The sequence below is a fragment of the Sus scrofa genome, chromosome 8, assembly GCF_000003025.6.
Source record: "Sus scrofa isolate TJ Tabasco breed Duroc chromosome 8, Sscrofa11.1, whole genome shotgun sequence".
NCBI lineage: Eukaryota > Metazoa > Chordata > Mammalia > Artiodactyla > Suidae > Sus > Sus scrofa.
This window is the reverse complement of record NC_010450.4, coordinates 74,381,826-74,387,825: the sequence shown is the minus strand read 5'-3', so window position 1 is coordinate 74,387,825 and position 6,000 is coordinate 74,381,826. Positions and strand designations below refer to the sequence as shown.

Here is a 6,000-nt window from a genome sequence, read left to right as displayed (position 1 = left end):
CGTTTCTATATCCTTTTGGGCCCTCACTCTTTTTTTCTTGACGAGTCTTGCTAAATGTTTATCAATTTGATTTATCTTTTCAAAGAACCAGCACATAATTTCATCAATCTTTTCTATCATTTTTCCTTTTCCACAGTAAGTCTATTTAACGTCTACCACTATAGATAGTTACAAGTTTTTCCTTGTGACGAGCACTTTTAAGATCTGCTCCTAGCAACTTTCAAGTATGCCAAATAATATGCATTATTAACTAGAGTCACTTTCTGTATATTATTTATTACACCCCCAGGACTTATTTATTTATAACTGGAAGTTTGTGTCTTTTGACTCTCTTCATCCTTTGCCCACTCTTCATCCCTTGCCTTTAGGAACCATTAGTGTTTCCTGTATCTATGAGCTTTTTCAGTTTCTTTTTTTTCTTCCTTTTTTCTTTTCTTTCTTTCCATATATAAGTAAGAGCATACAATGTTTGACTTTCTCTGTGTGAATTATTCACTTAGAATAATGCCCTCAAGTTCCAACCATGTTGTCACAAATGGCAGGATTTCATTCTTTTTTTATGGCTGAGTAGTATTCCGTGTGTGTATGTGTACCACATTTTCTTTGTCCATTCACCCATCACAAACATTTAGGTGGTTCTGTGTCTCCAGGCCTTAGCTATGGATATATTCCCTGAATAGACCAACAACCTATGTACAGAAATCGCTATTGTGATTTGCTGCTTTGAAAAAATTAGGTTATATTCTGACTGGATGTAAAGATGGCTTTTGGTGACCTATCACCAAAACTGAAAAAAAACACTCTTTCTACTTTATAATCATCTTGGTGCTGACACTCACATTACAGAGTCATGGAAAGTTCAAATTAATCTGTCAGACAGAAAGCAACTAATCAGGGTGTGAAAGTAAGTGCCACTGACTTGGAATAAAAATAACTACTGTAAGCATAAAGGAAGTGCCTATACTTCTTAAAAGTGTTTGGAGATATTTAGATTGGAGAGTCACCAAATTAAAGGAGGGTCCCTGGCTTGAAAGCTGTGTCCTGTAGTTCATTAATTCTATAAACATGCAAGTAGTTGCCATGTTTTTGGTGGATCTGTGCTATCCTTGCCAGATATGGGTGGACAAGGGCCATAGTGTATAAATTACATCCTTCCATATTGTACATACAAGCTGTATCTATCTCTGCTTTATAGTGCTTCTCACCATCTAACTCTCTATATTGTATTTATCTCGTTATCTTGTCTTCAACACATGGAAAACAAAGCAGACCATGGCATGACGCTCTTTTATGAAACTGTTCACTTTACATTTCCTTTCTTAGGACCAAGTTGGATTTTAAACATTTATAGGGACTTCTCATTGATTTCCCCCCCACTTTTGAGGTTTTTGTATTTTGTAGAAGGTATGTGAAGACAACTTCATCCCAAAAGCTAGCATTCAATATGGGGAAAAACACATATATGCAGTACCCAGATCTCTTTAATCAGCTGTATTTTGCATACCCCTTCTGATTTTTTATCGGTAATTTTTTTTTTCCATGTCCCACACTTACAGAGCTCCTTTTCTCTTTCCCCCTCACCAACAAGTATCTTTCAACTCTGGGCTTCTTTTTGGTCAAAAACACGTCTGCGCAGCTTATCTTTTCTTACTATTCATTAGAATCACCTGTCCCATAATCTTGAAAATTTGAAATCTTGAAAAGTAATTCAAGTTGGTAAAAGTAAAAGATCCTCTTTTCTGGGAGGCTTGAAAATAAAGATAAAGGTCATTCCTTTAATTTTATATATAGAGGACATAGCATTTGAGAAATATACCTATTTTTAGGCTATGGGTAATAAAATATTTAGAAGGAATGTGACCAAAAGGACAGATAATGTAAGCATCAGAGGGGTCTTTAAGGAGCATCGTCTTAGCTAAAAAGCGAGGTTCTATGGCCTGACTCTAGTGATGAGTGGGAGTTTTTGTTTATTTGGTTTCCTTTAAAATGGGAGGAAAAGGAAAAGGAAAAAAGAAAGGTAGAAATATAAAACAACACTTCTGTCTACGGAACATCTTGGGCAGCTCACAAGATAACATCTCCACCTAGTGACATTTTAAGGATCCTTCAGCAACTCCTGATAAAAAGATTAAACTTTTCAGTTGGTGTTACCATGTCTAACACAATTTTAGTTAGTTTAACCTTAAACACATGTATTTAAAATTAAGTACTCATCATTGAGAAGGCCCCAACATGAAAATTAAGAATGTGGGGCATCTTTTTTTCAGAAAAATAAAAGAGCAGCCACAAATATCATCAATAAGATACAGCAATTTCCATCCTTGTAGTTCCCGGAGTGGAGAAATGACATGTTAAAAAACAAACAAACAAAGGAGATGTATTCTACCAGTTTAAGTTTTCTGGCTGCTATACTTTGTTTTTTAAATTTTTTAAATTACTTTTGAAATTAAAATATAGTTGGTTTACAATGTTGTGCCAATTTCTGCTGTACAGCAAAGTGTCATACATATAATGACATTCTTTTTCTCATACTATCTTTCATCATGTTCTGTCACAAAAGATTGAATATAGTTCCCTGTGCTATATAGCACGGCCTCATTACTTATCCATTCTACCATTCTAAAGGTAATACTAACCCCAAACTCCCAGTCCATCCCACTCCTTGCCCCTGGTTGCTGTACTTCGCTTTTTTTTTTTTTTAGGGTCACACCTGTGATATATGGAAGTTCCCAGGCTAGGGGTCAAATCAGAGCTGCAGCTGCCGGCCTACACCACAGCCACAGGAACACTGGATCTGAGCTGCGTCTGTGACCTACACCACAGCTCATGGCAACACTGGATCTTTAACCCACTGAGAGAGGCCAGGGTTTGAACGTGCATCCTCATGGATACTAGTCCGGTTAGTTAACCACTGAGCCACAATAGGAATTCCCTGGTTGCTGTACTTTGCATGCAGCCTATGTGAATGAGATTGGTATCCACTGAGTGAAGCTCACAGAGTTTAGGAAAGAGTATTTGTTGATATTCAGTGTGCACTGGGTTTTTTGTTTCTTTGGTTTGGTTTTTTTTTTTTTTTTTTTTTTTGTCTTTTCTAGGGCTGCATCCGTGGCATATGGAGGTTCCCAGGCTAGGGGTCCAATCGGAGCTGTAGCCGCCAGCCTACGCCAGAGCCACAGCAACTTGGGATCCGAGCCACATCTGCAACCTACACCACAGCCCACGGCAATGCCGGACCCCCAACCCACTGAGCAAGGCCGGGGATGGAACCTGCAACCTCATGGTTCCTAGTCAGATTCGTGAACCACGGAGTCACGATGGGAACTCTTGCACTGGGTTTTATACCACTTGTTTCTGGACGCACTTTGAGACAGCATAACGTGGTGGTTATGTCTGCAGGTTACACAGCCAAATGGGGGCACTTACTTGCTAAATGACCTTGAGTAAGCCATTTAAGCTCTGTGTGTCTCTGTTTTCCCATCTGTAACAAGGGGCCGCATGGGGCCAGCACATTTGCCAAAGTTACTGGGAGAATTAAATGAACTCATATGTGAAAATCCCTTAGAGTTGTTTCTGGCACAAAATAACTGCTCATTATTTGTTAACATGATTTAAAGCTCACAATCCTCATTTTAAACTGAGCCTCAGAGAAGTTTTTTTGTCCAAAGTGTCACAATCACAAAACGGTAACATAAGGATTTGAACCCAGATCTGAATGGCTCCAAAGTTCTTGCTCCTTCCTCACAGCTGGAGTAGGTTAAAAAACATATATATATGAATAATAGAGAGACAAAGACAGACACACGCGGGCGTGATGCATTAACAAAGGAAACTAAGACATTTATTAGAGCCTCCAACATGGAGACAACAGACAAACTGAAATCACAAGTTAGAATAGAAGAAAGCTGCTTGAAGTTGGCAATCAGGGGGCCTGTGTTACTGTGTAACTCTGGATTATTCTGGGCATCAAGTTCCCCCTTTGTTAATAAAGCAGAAGCCACATGATCTAGGTTCTTTCCAGTTCTAATATTCTATTGAGTCTATGGAGTTGGTTCCTAAGTCGTCTTTTTCTTTGTCTATTTAATCCCAAACTCTATCTTTAATGGGGGCAAAATTCGGGGTTATGTATGCCGAACGCCACAGAACAGTATCAGTGAAAGCTGGTTTTACGCAAGCACAGAACCTGGTTCTTGAGCCCCGCCACCGCCCAGTCACTCTCCACACTGATTAGCCATAGAATCTGGCATATTACTAGGTCTCTTGATTCAAGAGATTTAAATGCCCATTCTCTTGTGCATTTAAACCATTCAATCTTTATAAGTCTAGTCTTATTACAAACCTACCTTTTAGCCCGTTCCTCTCCCTCTCCCACCACTTTTAGCCTTATACCACTCCCACCCCAAGTTCTTATTTAAAGAGGTCCATAGTATTCATGACTGTCTTGGGTCAGAGTAGCAGTTTATGACTTGAAAACTCCCAGAAAAAGAACTTTTATAATGCACCCATATTCCCAAGAAAGAGAACACAGAGGTTCCAATCGCAGCCCTCGCTTTTGAACTCCTTAGCCAAACCTCCAGGAACCTTTTTCCGGGGTATCAGTCTAAGCCCACCTGCGCCCTACAGCTCTCTCTTCTAGCTCCAATTGGCTAAAGTGTCTGTCACTCCAGCTACTTTCTTCTCCCTTCCTAAGAACTACCCACGAATTTAAACTTTGGTCCCTCCCACTCCCCCGGCCACTGATTGGTCGAGGCCCCGCTTTCCGTGGGGCTGCCTAGGCCACTGCGCGCGGCGCCAGCCGGGAGCCCAGCCGAGGCGCGAGGACCGCGCGAGCTTCTCCCGTGGGCTCCCCTCCCCCTGCGGCGACCCCCGCTCCGGCCGACTGGTCCCCGAAACGGTGGCGGCGGTTTGTGGTCGTTGGTCCCAAGGATTTAGGACCAACATTTGAAGACCCGAAGGGGTGAGGAGGGAATGGGGGCCGCGGGGTCACCGCTAAACCGCTGGTAACGGTTGGAGAGCCTGCCTCCTGGCCGCACAAAGCCCTGCCAGCCTCCCTGCCCGGCGATTGCGAGCAGGGACCCACGCGCGGCCCGACGCGGTGTCCGCAGACTGCACCCTTCCTCCCGCCCGGGCCCGTCGAGCACCCACAGGGCAGGGACCCTCGGTGCGGCTGGCCGCCCCGGGGCATCTTTGAAGCCGCCAGTGCCCGCCGTCGCCGCTCCCGCCGCGTGGCCCCGCCGGCTGTCTGGCCCCTTCCCGTGTCCCGTCGGGGCCCCTCGCGGCTCCTTCCGCCGGCGGCGCCCTGCCCTCTCTCCGCTCGATTTCCGCTCCCCTCGTCGCCTTCCGGCCGCTCCCCACCTGCTGCCTCCGTGTTCTCCTAACCTTCCTTCTCCTCCGTCGAGCACCGCGGTCCCGGCCGCCCGCTGGAGCCCTAAACTGCGGCCGTTGTCGCGCCCGCGTGTCCCCGCGGGAGGCTCTGGGACGACGCCCCGGGCGTCCGACTGCTGGGGGAGATTTGGCAATAATGTGATTCCTTCCGTCGAGTTGTAGCGGGGATAAGTCTCGAAGTTTCCTGGGTGCCTTGGCCTCGGTTCCGCTCTTTCCCAAGCGCCCTCTCGTGCGTCGGGTGTTGGCAGTGGGGGGCCGCGGGCGGAGGGGACGGTAACTGACCGCAGCGGGCAGCTGGCGACGGGCATCCACGCGCGGTGCCATCTTTGTTTCCTAATATCAGATAGTCTTAATGATTAGTTTTAAAAATATTTTCTTTGAGGCACTGGAAAGACCATTGAATCTGGAGCCAGGAACTTGGGTTTTATCCTGGCATTGATATGGTTTCTGAGATCCTTGTGAAGCTGCTTGGTTTATCTGGACACCAAGTTGCCTCATCTGTGAATGTAGTTTAGCTGATGTTGACGTTTCTATAGGCTCTCTCTTTACATCCTTGAAAAATACTCTATAGTTTTTATCGTAGATGGGGATACTAATATAGGCCAGTCTGATAGAACG

The 6,000-nt window shown here is 44.6% G+C and overlaps 1 protein-coding gene across 1 annotated transcript in view; it reads left to right on the top strand.

The window, feature by feature from the left end:
- The window catches only part of RBM46 (RNA binding motif protein 46), a 45,721-nt gene continuing 44,502 nt past the window's right edge, over positions 4,782-6,000 (top strand). The window contains exon 1 of the mRNA XM_003356986.4: positions 4,782-4,954. The gene's annotated coding sequence lies outside the window, so the exon portion shown is untranslated. The remainder of the gene's footprint in view (positions 4,955-6,000) is intronic.